Source organism: Camelus ferus, chromosome 11, assembly GCF_009834535.1.
Source record: "Camelus ferus isolate YT-003-E chromosome 11, BCGSAC_Cfer_1.0, whole genome shotgun sequence".
NCBI lineage: Eukaryota > Metazoa > Chordata > Mammalia > Artiodactyla > Camelidae > Camelus > Camelus ferus.
Genome location: NC_045706.1, coordinates 19,083,767 through 19,105,851, shown reverse-complemented (window position 1 = coordinate 19,105,851; position 22,085 = coordinate 19,083,767). Strand labels below are relative to the sequence as shown.

Here is a 22,085-nt window from a genome sequence, read left to right as displayed (position 1 = left end):
TTCCACCCTTATATGCCCTAGTGAGTTATATCAACTCTCTTTCAACTCTCTTAATCATTACTTCCTCCAGGAATCCTTCTCATACCACCACTGGTGATCATTTTGAGGCAGGTATTTTTAAAGACAAATCTGACACATATAATGTTAATTATTTTTTTATGTGTACATATCAACTCCTCAACTAACTAGAATAGTCTTCAAGGACAAGAACTCTACTTCAAATGTTTTCTACTCATCTCCTCTAATACAAATGATTAGAGAAATACTTAATGGAAGAATGAGAGAATAATAGGCAATTTACACGTTCTAAGTGATAAAAGTAAATAAAACAACAAGCACTTATTAATGACTTGGTGAATGGGTAGAAATTCTAGTGTGGAGTCCAGAAATCATGAGTTCTAATTCACTAAACTGATTGAAAAACCAAATTATAACCACTATGAAGTGCAGTTTATACTATTCATAAAATGCAAATAAACTACTTTTCTTGAGCTTTGGGGGGATAAAGAAAGTTAAAATAACACTAATAGACTCTAATAAGAGCATTATCTTCTTAATACTCCATTCTTTGTCAGACTCATTGAAATGTTTCTAGGTTAGACTTTTAACAATTCTGCGCTGTACCTAGGTGGCTGTAGCTTAGAGAGGTCTCTAATCTTGGCAAATAGTCATTAAAATGAAAGGTCACTGGAGCCCCTGGAGGAGGGTTCTGTTCAGAAAGCCAATTAGTTTAGCTCCAACCCATGACCCTATCTGCTCAGTACTTTAAGGCTACTGTTCTATTCTCTTTTATATTTTCTTGATCTGAAGGTAGTTTTTTTCAGTATAATATATATGACCACAAAGAGAATTTAGCTATAATAATCAGTATTACCAGGTGAAAAATTAATTCTAGAGAAGGAGGAAGCTGTGTGTTTAGAGAACCTCAGGAAAAAGTATCCAACTTCTGAAAGCCTGTCACTAATTTGAGGACACAAATGAACCTCCCCATGATGGTGCCATACAGAACGCTCTCCATCCTAGCTGTGAGATCCTACTGAGAATACCATGGGCTCCTGAAAGAAATGATACTGATATGATAAGTTATGAAAAGCAATGTGATTGTGGTCAGGGTTCTGAATGTATACAACATTTTCCCCACCACCAAAGAACAGAGAAGGGCAGGTCAGAGCCAGATCTAAGGATACAGTAGACAGAATTGGTCTTTGATAAACAGTTTCTCTAGGTGCAATTTGAACTCTCTGTTTCTGCATAATGAATCACCCCCAAACCCCACCTCACAAACACTTAGTGGTGCTCCCTCCTCATCCCCGTACTTACTCTCCAACCTTTCATTTGTTTGGAAGTGTCTATGACTATGTCAGTTCTCCCTAGAGTATATCCATCAATATTCATACTTTATTATTTATTTTGTTTCCAATATTTGGTTATCATTCTGCTGGATGCCCTGAGGGATGCTACCCTGAAAGGCTAAGTAGGCTAGCACGAGTAAGGTGAAAACAATAGCTGTGGTTCATTGACTATTCAACAGGCCAGGCTATGAAATACAATTTTTTTTATTTAACACTTCTTTTGATGGATGGATCATGATAGAAGTATCATTGTCTGTAAATTTTAAGATGCAAGAGCTGGGATTTGGAGAGGTTAAACAATTGTTTCAAGGTCACAGATTTGTTACTGGCAGAGCTCTGATTTTAAAATAACTGTAAAATTCATGCTCTTTCTACTGCATTATGTGTTTAGAAGTAATTGTAAGAAAGGGTTTTAAATAATAAAATAAATATGAACAATTGTAAATAAAAGTGGGGTAGATCAGAGGAGATGTAACTCAGCTGGTTTCTTTGTTCAAAGCCGTATCCCTGGTGTCTGGCATAATGTTTTTATAGAATTGAGACTTGATAGGTATTTATTGAGTTTATGTTCTGTCTAAAAGTAGCAGGAAGATAGAGTTTTCAAAGAAGTGTGTGTGTGTGTGTGTGTGTGTGTGTGTGTGTGTGTGTGTGTGTGTGTATGAAGGACATAGAATTTGAAATCGACCTTAAAGAATGGGAAGGATTTGGGTATGCATACATTAGGAATTTAGTGATAGATAATGATTTCCTGGCACATGGGGACAGAATGAGCAAAGGAAATACTAAAGCATTTTTGAAGTTGTGAATAGTCAAGTCTGAATTAATCAAATTCTTGAGAGAAACAAAATTTTTATATTAGAATTTTAGATATATAATTAAGGAGAGTGATGCTTCTAGGATAAGTGCCATCCTTTTGTAACTGGAACCTCTCCACACATGGAGTGTCACAGAAAAATCTATCTCTGAGGGTTCTCCACACCAGTGACTCTCATTAAAGTCCTCTTGGGGGACCTCAGGTAGCCACATGAAATGGCCAAATACAAATGAGACAACTCGTTGAAGTGTGCATTCATCTTTAAAATACCAGTGATTTTGCACTTATTCATGTTTGGTTTATTCAGTATAAGACCATTTCCCCCTGATCGTTAAGCAAAATGAGCACTCCTGGGGAAGTAACTTCATGTACACTGACTGACAAACAGCCTATACAACAGGGAAGACCCAATATGCTGGATGGAGTCTGGCTGTATAGGGCTTTAACTTGCTGAGTAGTCTTTCTCTCAGGAAAACAAAACAAAATAAAACATGTGTGACATATATGTGTTATTCATATTTAGATAAGTTAAAATGTATTTCAACAACTTTACTGAGCTATCTTTCACATATAAAAACTCTTGTGTTTAAGGCATACAACATGATATTTTGATATATGTATACATTGTGAAAACAGTATTACCATCAAGCTGAATAACTTATCTACTATGTCCATATAGTTACTATTTTTGGTATGTGTGTGTTGTGAGAAGCCTTCATTTAATATCTATCTTATTGGCAAATCTGAAGTATACAATACAGTATTGCTAACTATTGTCACCATGCTGTACATTAGATCCCCAAAACGAATTCATCTTGCATAACTGACACTTTGTACCCTTTGACCAACATCTTCTCATTTCCCCTTACCCTTCCCCCATGGCAAATACCATTCTACTTCCAACTTTTGTAAGTTTGAATATTTTAGATTCCTCACAAAAGTGGGAACACACAGTTTTTGTCTTCTTGTGTTTGACTTATTTCACTTAATGCATGTCCTCAAGATTCATCCATGTTGCTGCAAATGGCAGCATTTCCTTCCTTTATTAGGCTGAATAATGTATATATTTAATCAGTCTTTCTTTATTCATTCAACTGCTGAAGGACATTTAGGTCGTTTCCATATCTTGGCTATTGTGAATAAACAGCAATAAACATGGAAGAATTGGTATCACAGAAGTGGGATTGCTAGAGCATATGCTACTTCTATCTTTAATTATTTGAGGAACTTCTGTATTGTACCATTTTACATTCTCACCAACAATGCACAAGAGTTCCCTTTTTCCACATCCTCACACACTTCTAGTCTTCTCTTTTTAATAACAGCATTTCTAATAGGTATGAGATGATATTTAACTGTGGTTTTGATTAGCATTTCCATGATGATTAGTGATGAACACCTCTTCATGTACCTGTTAGCCATTAGCATGCCTTCTTTTGAGAAATGTCTGTTCATGTCCTTTGCTCATTTTTATTGAGTTATTAGAGTTCCTTACATATTCTGCATGTTAACTCCTTATCAGAAATATAGTTTGCAAATATTTTCTCCCATTCCATAAGTTCCCTCTTCATTTTGTTGCTTGATTCCTTTGCTGTGCAGAAGCCTTTTAGTTTGATGAAATCCCACTTATCTATTTTTGTTTTTAATGCCTGTAATTTTGGTGCCATGACTGAAAAATCATTGCCAAGTGAAGTGTCAAGAAGCTTTTTATCTGTATTTTCTTCTAGTAATTTTATAGTTTCAGATCCTAGATTTAAGTCTTTAATTCATTTTGAGTTAATTTTTGTACATGGTATTGAGATAAGGATCCAGTTTCATTATTCTGTATGTGGATATTCAATTTTCCTGACATCATTTATTAAAGAGACAATCTTTTCCCCACTGTATGTTTTTGGAACCCTTTTTGAAAATCTATTGGCTGTAAACATCTGTATGTATTTTCTGACTCTCTATTTTGTTCCATTGATCTATGTGTCTGTTTCTATGCCAGTACCATACTGTTTCAGTTACTATGGCTTTGTAATATATCTTGAAATCCATAAGTGTGATGCCTTCAGATTTGTTCTTCTTTCTAAAACTATTGGGGCTATTTAGTTTCTTTTTTTGGTTCCAGATGAAATTTATTTTTCTTCTATTTTTAAAAAGAATGTCATTGGGATTTGGATAGAGAGTCACCAAGTCTATAGACTAAGGAATTAACTCTGGTCCTGCTGTGTGCTTACAATAACGAGATCTGAAAATGTCAGGCTCAAGGAAAACTTTAGTCTTCTTGCTCAGCATAATTAATTTTTAAGATCCAAATTAAGATGTGGTATGATCAAATTTTAAAGAAAACAAAGAAGCAAGTAAGCAAGCAAACAAAGAAAATACTGCTCCACAAAGAGAAGTATTGGAGGGAACACAATGAGACAGGATGTCATCTCTCTCAGATGCTTGTTCTCTCCAAAGCACACCAGGGTCTTTTTCTCTCACTGATGATATCCTCTCTCTGTCTCTGCCAGAAACCAGAAGCCCAGAAAGAGGCCCTATGAAGGAGCCACATCACCTATAAAGCAGTCATACTCATCTATTTTTGTCCTATCTTTCTTCTACCTATCCAGACAACCATTCCTGGACTCCACTGCTTTAGATCCTCACATATTTTCTAAGCAAAACAAAACAAAACAAGAAGTATGCAAAATACTCATAGGCTACTTGCCTAGGGGAAGAGCAAACATAATAATAAGTCATGAAAACAAAATGCTTTCAGTAAGAAGAGCTGAAGTCAGAAGTTCATTTTCTTTTTGCTAAACATCGTAATACCTGACCCTTTCACGGCACTTTCTAAGATGAATGACTGTATAAACTGAGGATTGAATCAACAAGTATGTTCTCCTTACCTTCCTTTCTCCTGCTCTCCCTTAAGGCCATTTTTGAGCATCTACTATGTGACAAGCACTGCTAGGAATACAATGAAGAAGACACTCCCCCTGTTCTCAAGGACTGTAGAATCTAATATAACAAAGGAGACAACAAGGAAGAAGGTGACCTAAGACAAGAAATGGAAGAGGATGATCTGGGAGTAGTATGTTCCAGAACAGGGAGAAATCACTTCATAAAATGCTCATGGTGTCTTAAAAAACTATCAGATTATAGAATTAGGATTCTTATCTTTGTTCTTAGGTGAAGCAACTGAGGCTTAGAGAAGTTAATGAACTTGTCCTAGATCACACACCTAAACTGTAGTAGATTCAAGACTAAAAACAGCAATCTACCCTCCTTTCTTATCACTTCACACAGTATCAAAAAAGAAAAAGCATATTTTAAAAATGCTAATTTTAAGAGCATCACACTATAGCAACATTTATACCTGCTCACAACTAATTAAAAGTTCCAAAGTTGATCAACTCTGATTTGTGAATTTTTAATCAAAAGAGTTTATTAAATGGAGGGATAATCTTAAAAATTTAACATCAAATATTAATATCCTTCAATGCAAGACTCCTTCCTCTTTTCCAGATTCCACATCATCTCACTTTGCTGCCAGAAGAAGAGATTAGCCATTTCACAAATAGATCAAAATTTGTCTACATTGTAAATGAGGAGATCCAATTCTGGTGCCCCATCTTCACCTTGGTGCCAAGCTTGCCTCACAAGACCAGCTTTGGGCATTTTCCTAGTACTCCATTTCAAAGATGAGAGAACAGTTTCAGCAATGTTCATCAATATGCCTAATCTCACACAGCTGGGAATACAGGATACAGGATTTGAGTAGGTCTTTGTGAGTCTGAGCTTCTTGTTCATTCCAATTCTATCATGGTTCACTATATCTTTATATTCTAGTAATTTTGCAGTTACCCTGGTAGCTAGAGGTTTTAGATGCTTTATATTTGGGGATCTAGACAGCCCTCTCACCACCTCTTCTTTTATATAATACCGTCTTGATTCTAAAAGAAAAAAAATAACTGAAAATGACTCCATCTTCTACCCTCCAACACTTGATCCCTGAACCTCACTATCTTTTAGATGAAGCAGCAGTACAGCTATAGCTGGGCACACTTGCCGGGGATAAGAGCAACATTCTTGCCTTTCCAAACAGGACTTGGGTGAAGATGGGCAGAAGCAGCTGGCTATTACTCATATTTAGGCTTTATTTCCAAGATGCTCTGGCTATAATAATGTCTGAATTTGAAGATTTGTTTACATGACCTGAACCTATTTATGTGAACCATCGACCATCTGTGTATTAGTTTTCAGGGAATGGGTTGAAAGCCGATGTATAATTTTACTGCAAGTGTTGTAATAAAGAAGGGAGTCTTGCAAAGCAAATTTTAATAAAAAATAAATCAACCTGACCCACACTCTGTAGATCATATTTCCTTGGTGGAAGAGAGAAGTGGCTGACAAAAGGAGCCCCCCCCACCTTTATTTTAATTTTCATGTACTATTTTTAGCTCTTAAAGTTGACTATAAATAATGGCAGAAGAGAAATGAGATTCATAATGAATTAGAAACACAAATGAGTTCCATAAAATATTTATCTGCAGTGAAGTGGAGTTTGATGATATCTGATTTGTAATGAAACATAAACAGGGCACTCCATTGCATGCAGATTTTTCTAAAATATGATTTTTTTGCAGTTATGATTTTTATTTAAAGGTCTAATCATGAGTAATGAAAAACAACCTGCAAAAGTCTATACTTTTTTTTCTTCTACTCTGTTTTCCAAAAGTTAAACTTCAAAATATAGTGCTGACAGGTAACTAGCATTATATAGTAATTTTGTATTTATGATTCTAATATTCATCATTCTGATAATTTACTAAAGATTCCAAGGGCTGATTTCTATGAATAATCACATTTCCCAAACAGGATAGCTGTGAAGAGTAAATAAGCCAGGGTATGTAGAGCACCTATCCAATGACTCTGGTAAGGACTGAGAGGGTGAGTGCCTAGCACATAGTAAGTGATTAGTAAATGTTGAGTGTTATTTACATGATCAAGATTTGCAGAGGTCTTTGAAAACATGTCCCAAATGTGTTCTTCATGATTCAATGCCAATATGTGACAGTAGAACTCTCCCAGTCTCCATGCTCTATGTCATCTCATTTCTATCATAGAATTTAAAATCTTATGTGCTCCTTGGTTGATATTTTCACGTTTTTATTTTATTTTATTTTATTTTATTTTATTTTATTTTATTTTATTTTGCTGAGGGAGGTAGTTAGGCTTATTTATTTATTAATTTAATGGGGGTACTGGGGATTGAACCCAAGACCTCGTGCATGTGAGGCATGTACTCTACCACTCAGCTATACCTTCCTGCTATTTTTCTTGTTTTTTTAAGACTTTACTTTTTAGAGCAGTTTTAGGTTTACAACAAAATGGAGAAGGAAGTACAGAGATCTCCCATATAACCACAGCCCCTACACAAGCATAGCCTCTCCCATTATCAATATAACTTACTAGACTGGTACATTTTTTTTACCAAAGATGAACTTATGTTGACATGCCATACTTACCCAAGGTCCATAGTTATTAGTGTTTACTCTTGGTGTCGTATGTTCTATGAGATTGGACAAATGTATAATGATGTTATGTCCACCTCACAGTATCATGCAGAGTATTTTCTCTGCCCTAAAAATCCTCTGTTCTCTTTCTATTCACTTCCCTACACACACACACTCTTTGGTAACCACTAATCTTACAGACTCCATAGTTTTGCCTTTTTCAGAATGTCATATACTTGGAATCATACTGTTTTCAGCCTTTTCAGATTGGTTTCTTTCACTTAATAATGTGGATTTAAGATTCCTCCATGTCTTTTTATAGCTTGATAGAAATGAACTATCAACTCTGAACTTTTTAAAGAAATGAAATTTTTAGCACTGAATAATATTTCATTGTCTGGATGGACCACAATAAACCACAATTTACTTATCCATTCACCTGCTAAAGGACATCTTGGTTGCTTCCAAGTTTTAGCCATTATAAATAAAGCTGCTATAAACACTGGTGCTGCAGGCTTTTGTCTGGACATAAGTTTTCAACTTCGGCGTAGTTTTAAATATTTAATTGGAAAGGATGGCTTATAGCCTGTCACTCTTCTCCCCTGTGTCCACATCAGCAGTAATCAAACCAAGAAGTTTCTGAGCCTATAGAAGGCCTTATAATCCTTTTTAACGCATACTCTTGAACAGCCACTTATTAAATGATTCCAGTCAGTACATGAGATGTAACCCCCTTGCCATTCCTTTCCTGGAAACACAGACTAATATCATCATTCTCAACTGCAGTGTGAGAAGGGAGTTAAATTGTAGGAGATGCTAAAGTTTCAAGAAAAGGACAGTGACTAATATTCCTTTCAGCATCTGCTAAGCCCGTTTCTTCTCCTGAATACTTATTCTTCATTACTCTAGCACGGTGATTCACAGGAACATAAATCAGCACATTTCAGAAATTTGTCAATATGAGACTCCAATAATAAAATATCTAGATTCATGTAGGTACTACTATAAACATGACAACACTATTTATTTTCCAAACAGCTGGAAAGGGAAGACAATTGAGAAAGACAGCCAACAGTTTCTTTTAATGTGTGGAGAAATATTACTGTATTTCCACTTTCACTTATGGGAAGGTCAATTAACCTGAAATGTAGAAATTACAGGGAGAAAGAAAAATGGATCAATGTAGAATTTATGTCGAGGTAACTGGAAACTTTCATATGCTCTCAGCATCAGGTCCTTTATTTGAAGAGTATGTTAAATGGAACATTCTCTCAATGTGTCCTTCTGAGCAAACACATTAAGAAACTAATTTTAATTCATTAAGAAAACAAGACTAAGATTCCAAATTTAAACCAGAATGTTTTCAAGTGTGAAATAAAAGTATGAAGTGATCAGTGAAACAGTCTCTGTCATCCTGAAAGGCAGAGGAAAACAGATCCTAGGTTATACCTTTCCTGTGACTCTACTCAGTGCAGCATTTACTCTCCAGATCACAGCCACCTCACCCCACATGAACTGAACAAAGCTGAGAAATGAGAAAAGAGAGGAAGAAGAAGGTGGTACTGCCAAATGTCGCCAAAGCCAACTCATGTAACTAGTGGCAATTGCTTGCTCATAGCCAAGCTCTGGCTTTAAGGAGGATGACAGACAAAAGTGGAGGATATACACTCTCACTCTCACTATATCCCTGCCCTCAGGGTGCAGGTTTCCCCTTAGTAGCATATCTTTCTCTTTTTTTCTCTTTCAAACCTGTTGATGTTTACTTTAACCCAACCTATATTTCACCTGGATACACACTTGTTCTCTTATCTTTGCTATTTTAAGTGTAACCCTCAGACCAGCAGCACTGGCATCACCAAGGAGCTTCACAGAAATACAGGATATCAGCCCTAAATCAGAAGTCTGAAATTAGAACCTGATGTTTAACACGATGCCCTCATAGTGCTATGCACAATGAGGCTTTCGGATAGTGCTCATAGTCTTACTCTCAGCCACGTATTTCTGCTGAAACCGTGCCTCTCCCTTGTGCATTAATTCTTGTTCTTTCTACTTCTCTTCTCCCTTTCGCTCTTTCTCTCCTATGCAACAGAGTCAGAAGCAGGAGGAGAAAATTACCTTTATCGAAAACACTCACCTCAAATCCTGGTGTCTGCGATGAAAAGAAATCTTGTGAGGACCTTGCAGAACTTCTCATCCTAGGTGGAAAAAAAAAATCCCTTTTCCAGATCTTGAGAGATGAAGCTTCCATATCTGTCCTCTACCACCCATTCTAAAGCTTTTACATTCACCTGCCGGAAGGTTTTCCTGGCTGCTTAATCTAACTTGTTCCCAGTTCGTAGTGGCCAAGGCATCTGTTCTTGCTCCAACCTCAGTGGCTATCGAGGACAGCTGCCCACCAACTTCTTCTCTATAAACCCCTTCCCTTGAGTCTTCTCCTCATTTATGTTTCCCTCCAGCTTATAAATGATTTGACTAATTCCACAGTCTGCAGCTCCTCTTGGAGATCCAGTCTGCTACACTTTAGAGACTGCAGTAGCTCCTCCCAACCTCTTTATAATTTGGAGGTCATAAATTTGCCCATTAACAGGAAACCCTGGCCAACTCCTACCCTTCACTCACTCTCCTCCTCTAATCCCACGGGAGATCTCCAAATAGCTTCTGACAGGAACACCTAAGTGGTAATGCTGAGCACAGTCCCTAACTAGCCAGAATAAGGAGCAGTTACTGCCAGAAACCTTATTTGTGTGTGTGCATGTAGGTGTTTATGAGTCCTAAAGCCCTTATTCTGAGAATGCCAACACAGAGTGTGAGATCTGTCAGGAATTATAAAGGATCAGTCTCATTATAAACCCCAATTTACCTCCTTTTTACCCATTACCTTAAAGTATATTAGTTTAAGTTATGATCATTAGAAACCATAGGAAATGAGAAAAGGCTACCTCTAAGCAGGAAACCTGCTGTTTTCTCCTTGAGCATGGGGTAAGGAATTGAGAACGTAGCATTCAGGAGATGCATGAAATCTGAATCCTACGCCTTTAAGATCATTGGCAGAGTCACCCATCACGGGGTCATTTGCCCAAGTTGAAGGTTAGAGGTTTCTGTCTCTGAAGGTTTGTCTCCTTGAGATGAAATATAAAGGGTAAGGGAAGGAAAAGGGGGAGTCAGAGAGACAAATCAACTGATTGACTAATTGGGGGGAAAAGACATGAGAAAGAAGGCAGGCAACAGTTCTTCAGAAAGCAGACAGTGCAGATAAATTAAATGTTGTTTGGGTATGGAAAAGCGCATCTCTTTCCAGCTTCTTCCACTTTAAGATCTCTAAATCAGTCAAAGTGGAACAGCACTTGTTTTAGATGTTTCATAATAAATGTCAATTTTCTCCTGCCTTACCCTGTGCTTAGCTTAGTTAGAAATTTACAAGTTCCCCTTCATGAGGCAGGAAAAAACAATTTATCAGTTATATTGATTTGGTAATTGACTTGGTATAGAGATTCTTCTCACCAAATGAAGAGGAAAATAAGGTCACCCTGAATAATTTTCCCAGCCCCTCTGCTGGAGGGTCCCTGAGCTATACTTCAATCTAACGTTGTCCCTTCCATATTTTTTCCACACTAAAGTAAAGATTGTCTTGATTTCAATGACAAAAATCTAATTTAAACTGATACCCGAGGTCCTTAAGCAAAAACAAGCAAACAGAGCAACTGGGAAAATGCTTCCAGGTAAGGCTGGATCAAGGAGTTCAACAATATGAGATTGCTCATATGCAGAATCTAAAAACAAAACAAAACAAAACAAAACAAAAAACAGAAACAGACTCATAGACATAGAATACAAATTGTGGTTGCCAGCGGGATGCGGGGTGGGAAGGGACTGGGATTTCAAAATATAGAATAGATAAAAAAGATTGCACTGTGTAGCACAGGGAAATATATACAGGATCTTGTGAAGGCTCACAGCGAAAGAGAATGTGACAATGAATATATGTATGTTTATGTATAACTGAAAAATTGTTCTCTACACTGGAATTTGACACAACATTGTAAAATGACTATAACTTAATAAAAAAAAGTTTATATATATAAAAAATAAATTAATTAATTAATTTTTAAAAAAGGAGTTCAACAAAATCTTTAGGTATCTCCCTCTTTCTAACATTTGCTTCTATGTTCCATACTTGGACAGTGAAATATATATATATGGAAATGGGAAACTTAAGGATTGTGTACATTTTGTATCTATAATGTAGTCTGACCACATGTAAAATTGGGATAATAATACAAACCACATAGAGCTTGTGTGGGAGGAATAGTTAATATAAAGTCTTTAACATACATTAAACTTAAGGATATTATACATAATAATATATATTTTCCCAGATCAACCCCTTTAGTTCCAGTCCCATCTTCCTAATATCACCTGTGACAGATAGGTATAATTGGAACATCTACAATGTACACTGTTTTCTCTTCTCACCTTGATGTCTTTTCTTCGGGTACTCTCCTTGCCCAATTCTACATTAAATACTTCTTTTCACTAATCTCCTTTTACTCTACTATTTCAGTCTAAATGACCCAGGTTTATGAACAATAAATAGTATGCTATGGTTTTTGTTGACCTTTGCTATGTTTCTTCTTGATTCCACAACTACTGGAGGGTAAATACTTAAAGGGAAGCTATCTAATTCCATCCACTGCCACCGTGCTCTACTCATCCTCCACAGGCTATGCCCACTAAATACTGGGGTGGGTTATTGAGGATTGCATACACTGTACCTGTTATTTTTAGTAGAGTCATCAGTAATATGGGGATAATTAGTCCAGCCTCATAAGGCTGGGGTGAGGAAAATTTAAAGCCAAGTAAACTACATATTTTTCCATAAAGTTAGAGCCCAAATTTGTTTTGTTGTTGTTGTTTGGGTTCTCATCGCCCTAATCTTATAAATGCCAGACATGGACTACAACAGGTCAATAGGCACTTAATATGGGTGTATGATGAGTGGGCCTATGCTTTAATAACCTACACTCAGGTTCTACTTCTTTTACTGTTTTCCTTACGATGGTCTGTGAAAATGATGGCCACCATAAATATTCACCTGCAAAATTTCCTTCCTCAAATTGAGTGGAAATGTTAAAGGTTTAACTTTGAAATGTATAACTCAAGGTCACAGGGCGATGTTTGAAATCACATGAAATAAACATATGCACATAGCATAAAATATGCAAATTTTTCTCAGCAGTCCTCCCTTTATTTCTGGCCTATGAAAATCTTTAAAAAAAAAAAAGTTGACTCAAAGGGCAGATTGGAGTGGAGAAAAAGAGTAAGGGGGTTATGTAGCCTGAGACACCTGGGTAACCATGAGAAACTGTCCTCTTTCTCTCTGAGTGGTAATGTGAAGAAATAACAAACTCACTATCTGGTAAAGACATAAAACTAAGAAATTAAAATAACTGCTTCTATTGTCAAAAGTTTGGCAAGAGAAAAAAATAGCAAATTTTCCTTGGACATTAGCACAGAAATGTCTCTATATTTTGGACTTTTTATTTGACTATTACTGTGAAAAAATATTTCTAAAATGTAATGAGTCACTGGAATATTCAATCCTGGAAATAAACACAGAAGTGAAGAAATGAAGTTTCAACCACAGAAACCTAAAAACAGAGCAACAAAGTTTCTTAATAAGACAGACTTGAAACAAAGGGGCACCAAAGGGAAGCATTTTGAAGTTTGAAATCCAGGTTTGGGTAACCTTTTAATGGACAAATTTGGGGCCTGTTTTCATTGGATAGAAGTCAAATTTAAGGATGGGTATTATTGTATTCTGTGAGTATATACAGTTATAGGGGATCAATTCATAAAATGGAATAACATGGCCTTGTTCTACTGCTTAATTTGATAATGGACCTCAAAAAGAGTCCAATAATTTATCTCATTGATCGTGTCCATACAGGAGTGATAAAGTAGCAGTGAAGGACATACACTTCAAAGTCAGACGAAACTGACTTGGACAACTGGGTTCCATCTTTTCCTACTTCTGCATCCTTGGGTAAATTCCCTTTTAATTTAATTTTTCTAATCTGTGAAATTAGCGTAATGCTAGTACCTCTTATTGTAAGATTACATGTGAAAATACATGTCTTTAGCATTATGCCTAGAACATAAAACACACTGAAGAAATGTTGGTGATGGTGTAAATGTTGATGGTGATGGTAAAAGTGATGATGATGATACCAAATTTTGCATCTACAGTAAGGCCACCCTTTAAATAAAATTTTTAGAGATATGGAAACATTTAGAGATGCTCTTTAATATCTTAACATAGTGAAGACTTTATAAAAAGTCCTCTGGAATCCATCAAATCATTCATAAAAAGTTGTAGAAGCACAGAATTCCAGGACCAACTATTATTAGGAATAAAAGGAGAGGTGTTTGCTAACACTATAGTGGCAAGCTGCAATACGTAAATGTATCAAATCAATATGCTATTTACATTAAACTTTCACAATGGGATATGTCAATTATACAGCAATTTAAAAATTAATAAATCCCTAGAGGCAAAAAGGAATTAAAGCCACAATCTTCTTTGTGTAGGCATGGAAATTGAGGAGCACAATTTGGTTAGCAGCATCTATGACTCTAGACTCCTGGTCCAATACTTTTTGAACTGTAATATGCTGAAATTTACATAACAGCCTCCCATACTCCCACTGTGACAAACCCTTTAAAAGATGGATTTAGTAGAATTAACATCATAAGGATAGAAGTAGAAACAGTACTGATAGAAATATGGTGAAAGATGATCAACAAGTGAATTGGCAAAAAAGAATTCTAGTCTGTTCTCTGTCTGTCCAAAAATGAGAAGCACTCAGCTGCATACATTTGCCACAGGCCTGTAGAGCACATGGCTTTTCTTGGCTATTTACCAAACATGACAATATTTCATAGGATGCTTACATCAATGACAATATAAATATTTCATAATGTACATTTTAAAAACTGACCTTCCCAAGTCAATTCTCCACTGTAAAGGAGAATAGCAGTTTTTAAGAATGGGAAGAATGATAGTGGTAGAAAATTAATATTTTGTAATTGCCAATGTTAATAGATAATTCAGGCAAGGCTCATCTAAGGATAGTAAAAGAAGCTGGTGAAAGTTCGAAAGGGAAAAGAGGCATCTTTTGTACTGTATCACATATCCTATCTCTTACAATCCACAGGGTGATCAAGTGACAACAGTTACAAAGGTGACTGCCAATGATCTGAGCTACAGCCTGGAGCTATCCAGGAATTTAAGCTTACCACTATGCTCTCAGAACTGTACACTAGCCATGAAAAACTGCATCTATATAACAGCATCTTTATATTTATATGTGTGTGTGTGTGTGTGTGTGTACAGACACACACATATATATATACATACACATATATACACACACACACACACATACATATATATATACATATAAGCATTTTTGAGACAGAACTTTGCCATCCCTATGAGTCTGGGCAGATATGCCTGTACCAGTCAAGGGCACCTGAGAGTTTTCATAATGAACAGTTGGCAAGCTGTGGGATAGACATCAAATACTACCTTTTCCTGAGAGCCGAGGTAGAGTGGTGGCAACAGCTTTTTATCCTCCGATAATGATATTCAAGACTTTATGTTCTTCCAGAGTAACAGAATGTAAGAGTCTAACCTACATGTACTCAACCACTTGTCCCTTCCTTCTCCTGAGCACGTCCTCCATTACCCCACCAGTTCTGTCCAATTAGCTCCATGATGGAAGGGGCAGCCTGCCTGTCTAAGCCTGCTACTCTGTTGACCATGAAATTTCCCTGGTACTTGACAAAACATATCAGTGAGATTCTGCTCACCTCAATAGGCCTCCCTTCCTGCTTCAATGCACACCCACAAGTCCAAACAGTGTTAAAGGATATTGATGCAGTGGATGTCTCTCCATGAGTGATGGCCCAGGAGAAAAACAGAAGTCATGCATCTCAAGCAATCAGGAAATGTCAGAAGGCCTTAGAGAAATCCTTTAAACAGACCAGAGCACCCAGACAAACATCAAAACTAATGGAGTGTTTGGAAAGAGATGTGTGTTTGCCCAGAAAAGGGAGGTAGGAAATATAGTGAGAAGCCAAGCAGAAGGACTGTCTGTGTTATCTGGAGGCTGACAGCATGATAGGGAAGAATACAACTCAAAAGCTGGTAGTCTGAAAAAGGGGCTGGAAGGGAAGCGGAATATAAGGATGAAATTATCATTTAGTGTCATATCCCTGGCCATAGTGATTGATTTAAGGTTAGTCACATGACCCAAGCCAGCGCCACCTAAATCACTGAGACACAATTCTAGATGTTTAACTGCAGTTCTTGGGACATAGAACGTCTCTTTCTGCTTAACTTAAAAAAAAAAAAAAAAGGTTCTCTGGGAAGCAGAGGACAGACGAAATTAGACTTAACAAAAAAATTGTATTAAGAAAAATAACTGGGAATTTCTGGACTCTCTAGGACTCTCTCTACATGCATTGAGCTACATCCTTTCTCTCTTCTGCTAAATTTTCATAGGGAGTAAAACAAAGCCAACTGCCAATTTATAACACTCTGCGTGGAAATAATCCTTTCCAGGCTCACAAGTGCATCATGTAAATTTCTAAACTTCTGGGTTACCACTGAAGATAGTTTCACTTACATAATTTTTTTTCCTAGCTTGATATCACCTTTTCCTCACTGTTTTTTTGACATTTGTTTACCATTTTTGCAGACTTGGCTAACATTTTTAGTGAATTGTGTTAAAATCTGGATTTCATTACTGAACAAAGTGGATCATGTTTCTAGCTTAGCGAGCAGAGGCTAAAAGAGGGCAATGCCAAGAAAATAAAATTAATTTGCAACATATTAATCAAGTGGAGAAATCTCAGCATTCCCCTAAAAAGCTATTATTCTGACCTATATTTATTTTTTTTCCAAAATTACTGTTTCCCACAAGAATCACATCAATAGTAATGAAGCAGAAAATTATGCATGTTAAGAAATTAATACGCCCCATAATGGGTTATAAACTTGCACTTCTTCATCGCTCATGCACTTTTGATAAGCTTGACAAATTTTAGACCTCTTTAATTTAAGATAGAGCAGTTTTAGTTCTTTAAGTTACAGTGGAAATAATTTCCCTATCATTAGAATGGTTCAATACAGTCATTAATCTACAAAATATCATGCAGAAAATTATTTTTTTTACCTATGTGAATCACTTACTTAGCCTGTTTCAGAAGGGAAAAGAGGCTATTTTCTGAGGACTCCGAATCTAGACTTAAGGCAAATACTTTCAAAAGCCTTCATAATTATAGGGGCAAGATTTAGAAATAGAGCTGCCATTGTCACTATGTCTTCCTTGGCATGAGTAGGGCCATTGCTATGGGCAGAAACCACATACAGAGAAACCAGAAATACTCAGAATTGCAGTAAGATATGTGATGCTGCCTCTAGGGCCCAAAGTTCATTTCTCATCCACTCAGGGAGCGGAGGGCTCTGTGTGATTGCTCACCTTCCTCTGTTCCTTCTCTAGTGGCACCTTCAATATTTGGCAAGCATGTGGGACAGGCTTCAAAATATCCAAATGAAGAACCAGCAGAGGAAGTTGTACCCACTGTTTCTCCATGAGCTCCATCCATGGTGAGGTTTTCTTAACTGATCACTTATTAAGACTGTTTCTATTTCTCCAACAGGGCACTTGAATTTATACTTAAAATACACCAGGGAGAGGTAAAAGGCACCTGCTATTGTGTTAAATTTGTCAGTCTACAAGTTATGTGGGCCCAGTGGACCCTCATCATGGATGGTTTCCCACCAATGGTACATGACATAAGTAAGGGTAACATATAGGAATGAGCACTGAGAAGCTAACAGACTGTCAGAGTTCCAAACTATGAGACTCAGAAAACAGAGACACAAACTCTACTAACAGAAAGCCTGAGCATTCAGCCTCCAGCCCAACTTTGCAATTTTGAGAAGAATGGGTCTCAACTGTCGCAAGAAATTCCATGAATTTCAGCACTATGTAACTAGAATTGTGAACTTGGGAAAGAGGATAAAGCAAAGGAAAGAATCAAAGAAATGAAGGTAATTACGATATTGATGGAAAATGTACATCAATCTTACCTTCTACACATAGCATACATCACAAATTGTAACAATTATGGATGGCTGTATAACAAACCACCACAAGATTCAGTGGGTCGAAGCATTTACTAGTTCGTAAGTATGCAGGTGAGCTGAGCAGTGTGCTAATCTGGGCTGGGCTCACCTGTTCCAGCTCATTCTTACCATTTGTAGTCAATACCCGAGTTGGCTCAGGGCTGAATGTACTAAGATGGCCCAGTTGGGAGAGCTGGTCTTTGCACGTGTATGCTCTCATTCTACAGAAGGATACCAAGGATTCATTCAAATTATGGTAGTGGAGAAAGTTTAAGAAGAAAAAGCAGAATCACGCAAAAGCCCCTTCACATCCAGACTCATAACTTGGAACAAAATTGCTTTCACCACATTCTACTGGCCAAATCAAGTCTCAAAGCAGCCCATATTTAAGGACTGGAGAATTAAACTCCACCTCTGAAAGTGAAGAGGTGCAAAAAAATGTAGCCAATTTTAATTGACTCTAAAGGAAGATAGATAGATGGATGGATGGATAGATAGATAGATAGATAGATAGATAGATAGATAGATAGATAGATAGATAGATAGATGTGGCCTTGAAAAATGGGATTTCCCATTAATAAGAATGCTCAAACTGAAGCAAGAAGACCAAACACCAAATATCAGGAATGAGTTGGGGAACAGAGCAAGTAGTTACATCAAAATAAGCAAAAACTCAGTTATACATCCATTCATTCACAAATTTAAATCAACAGACGGACTTCCCAGAACAACAGTCAGCAAAATTTTCTGTAAAGGATACTATAATAAATATTTTCAGTTTTGTGGGCCACATATGACCTGCATAATCTTTTTATGATTTTTTCAACCCCTCATAAATGTAAAAGTGATTTGCAACTCATGAACTATAGTTTGCCAACTCCTGCCTAGACAATGTTAACCTCTTCATCTGTGCACACAGAGAAGACCTGCTATCATCTCAGCCTGAGTCATGTATTCTTTAATTAAGACTCATTATCTTTCTCTTCTGTAGCTAGCTTTATTCATTATACTTGGGATCATTCATAAATGAACTTCTTCCTTAAAGGCTAGTCAGAGAAGTGGGTTGGGTCACTTAGCCAGGCTTCTCTTTACTATCTACACAGAACATCTTCTAAAATGAGGACAAACATTTTTAAATCAGTAAATTCAAGTATTTCCCCTATTTTTGAATCATATTGTTAACTTCTAGTGGGCAATTCCAGAAATTACTTCATTTTAAAACACCAACAGAGGTTGAACCTGTAGTCAGAGCTACATACTGGATACATTCACTTTGATATCTTAGGGGGTCCTCAAAGCTAGTATGCCCACAAGAGAAAGCATTATCCTCTTTCCCAGATACATACCTCTATTATTTTTTTTCTTTTTGTCTCAGTGTTGATCACAAGCAAACCAGTCTTCATAGTTAGAAACCCTGGAGTTGCCCTTAAACTCCTGCCCCTCTTTTACTCCTCAGAATAAATCAATCTTTAAATGAAGTTGGCTGTGTCTCATAATGGCCCTGAATTCAGGTATTTCTTGCTAATATATTGCAATAACACCTGAGCAGGTCCTGGTCTCTTACACTCCCCCAACAGTTTTCTTTCTGGTCTCTCCAATCCCAGTGCCTCTCTATTCTGACTCATCTAACTAGTAAGGTGAAATCCCCTCTGGAAATAGCTTCTTAAAACTAAAAAATAGTCCTCACAGCCCCAAGCATAGAAGTTATCTTGGTTTCACAGTACCTTCATAATTAAGTCCAGTCATTTTTAATCTGTCATCTAAGGCTATACACACCTTCCTGTACCTTTCTTTCCAGCTACTTCTTCAGGGAGGATTCCTTTAGCCAAGAAGTTTCCAGAATACCAACCTAAGGGGCACAAAAATATACTTTTAATTAAGAAAAAGGAATACCACATGTCATTCAAAAGAGTATTTTGCTAAGCTGTTTGGGGTGGTAGCACTTCCAAAGGACAAGCTGAGTTATAAAACATGCTGGCTAACCTTCCTTCTGAAGATCTGTTATGCTGAAATGGGAATGCACAGTTAAGGTTCAAACAAACTGTTAAGAATAATAGAGACCAAGAAGTCCCATAACAGTCCTCTTTCTCAGCCATTCTCTTACAAGAATATCAGTGAATCACTTTAAATGAATAAAGAAAATTCATATTAGTTGAAAGGAACACCAAGATGTTTATTTTTCCTGACATCATCCTGTCTTGTCTGGCCCTGGTACAGTTGCACTGAAAATCTCTTTTGATGTTGGTGGAGACATGACTGGTGGTTGAACTGAGCTGGATCCAGGCAACTGAAGGTTCCTTGACTCTTCCCTTCTTTTTTGGAATGTACACTCTGCCCATCGTTTACACAATGAGAGCCATTTTAAAGGATACAGTCTTGGGAGAGCAATGTGTTATTGAGATCATCTAGATGGTATACATGACCTAGGTAAGACTTGTACATGAACTTTTAAGATTCTGGTGGGCAAGAGCAGAGATCCACTTGCCTCATGGCCACCCGAGACGAGCCTCATATGTAAGTCCCCTTACTCATAAAACTGGCCCCCTACCCATTCAGTGTGCCCCTTTCTTCGGTCTCTCCTTGCCCTCTGTGTAAGGGGGCCAGTTTACAAACCAACACTTGTCTTCAACAAGCTGAGTCTTTTATAAGGCTGTGACTCTGCCCTGCTGTTCCTTCTTCCTAGGAGCATTTCAACTCCCACATTCAACTGCTCCCCTTTCTGCTGGCACCCAAATCTAAATTGCCTTTCTCATGCTCATAACTGAACTTAAAATAAAACAAAAAACTTTTCTGCTGGCTCTGGGCAAGTTTTACTCCTTCCTCTGCAACCTGCACACAGTTCGTATCTTTATAATATCACTTACTATGTTGCTTTTTAATGTACTTGTTTACAAGTCTTTTTCCTGTAATAATCTGAGTTACTTAAGGTCAAGAAGAATTTATCTTTCATCTTTGAATTCCCAGTTCCTAGCTCACCACCCATCAATGGGGATTGGCTCAGTAAATGTTTGTTGATTTAATGAAATGAGTTTTTGAGAGAGAATCTGGATAGAATTCTCTGTCCAATTTTATGAAATGGGTTCCAGTCCCAGCTGAGTCACTAGGCAGGTGTTTAACCTTGAGCAATCACTCTACTTCGGAGGCTTAGTATTTTTTTTAAAATAAGAATAATGTCAAATGTTCTATCTAGGCCAAATGATTATGTCAAGAATAAAATGGGATTATGTATGGGAAAATGCTATAAAAATTGAAAATCCCTCTGCATAGTAAGTTGTTCTTCTCTGATATTTAATATCATATCAACAAACTATTAAATACTTGTTAAAATGAATGATGTAAACCCATTATTGATCAAGGTCTATGCTAGGACAGAAGACATTACTGCAAAAAATCCAAGACTCTGTCTCCCATCCAATATGAACAATATTAAATTCCACATTCTGGAACTGTGACTCATCCAAAGGAATTGCCAAATAAGTGTATCCATTTTCAGTGAGTGCCATAGTCTAGTTCATGAGGAAGTTCTGAGAAACTCTGCAAAGTGAAATTGAATTTGAAAGGAAAGGCTAAAATTGGGCAATGCCAGCAGAGAGAGAAGAGAAACATAAGCCAATGAGTCTTGGGATAGTTTGTTAAGCAGAACAGATCATTGAAACAAATATTTCATCTTTTTTTGTCTACATGTATTCAACAAAGTGAGACAATGAAGCATACTAAACCCAGTCATCTGAAAATGATTCATCACTTTGTATAATCTAAGACCATCTCATAATCATTTATTCACTCATTCATCCTACACAGCCTACAGTTCATTCCTTTAACACATACTATTAAGCACCTATTTGGGGGAGGGTCAGTGTATTAGAGATACATCAGTGGTATAATGCAATCCTTGCCCTTAAAGTTCTCAGCCTTTAGAAGGAGAGAATGACGATATCTGAGCAATGACTCGAGAGTGTGGAAAGTGTTCTAGTAAGTTAAATGTGTCAATGTTTTGAGAGCCATATGTGGGCCACCTAAGCAGTCTTGGTGCCAGGAAGAGTATCTAATAAAATAATCTTTCCAAACTGAACCTGAACCCCTCAGTTGATGATTAAAAATGCTGATTGCAAGGCTCTAAACTAGACTTTAAAATCAGAACTTCTGAAATCAAGGCTCCAATATGCACATTTTTAACAAGAGTCTTAGGTAATCTTACTGCTCAGGAAGACTGGGAAATACTATTCCTAATCACT

The 22,085-nt window shown here is 36.9% G+C and overlaps 1 long non-coding RNA gene across 1 annotated transcript in view; it reads right to left on the bottom strand.

Annotated features, from left to right (window-relative positions):
- LOC116667018 overlaps window positions 1–19,699 on the bottom strand; it is a 36,357-nt gene extending 16,658 nt beyond the window's left edge. The window contains exons 1-2 of the long non-coding RNA XR_004323795.1: window positions 19,627–19,699; window positions 9,790–9,850 (exon numbers count right to left, since the gene is read on the bottom strand). This is a non-coding gene — a long non-coding RNA (uncharacterized LOC116667018). The remainder of the gene's footprint in view (window positions 1–9,789; window positions 9,851–19,626) is intronic.
- Between the last annotated feature and the right edge of the window lie 2,386 nt (window positions 19,700–22,085).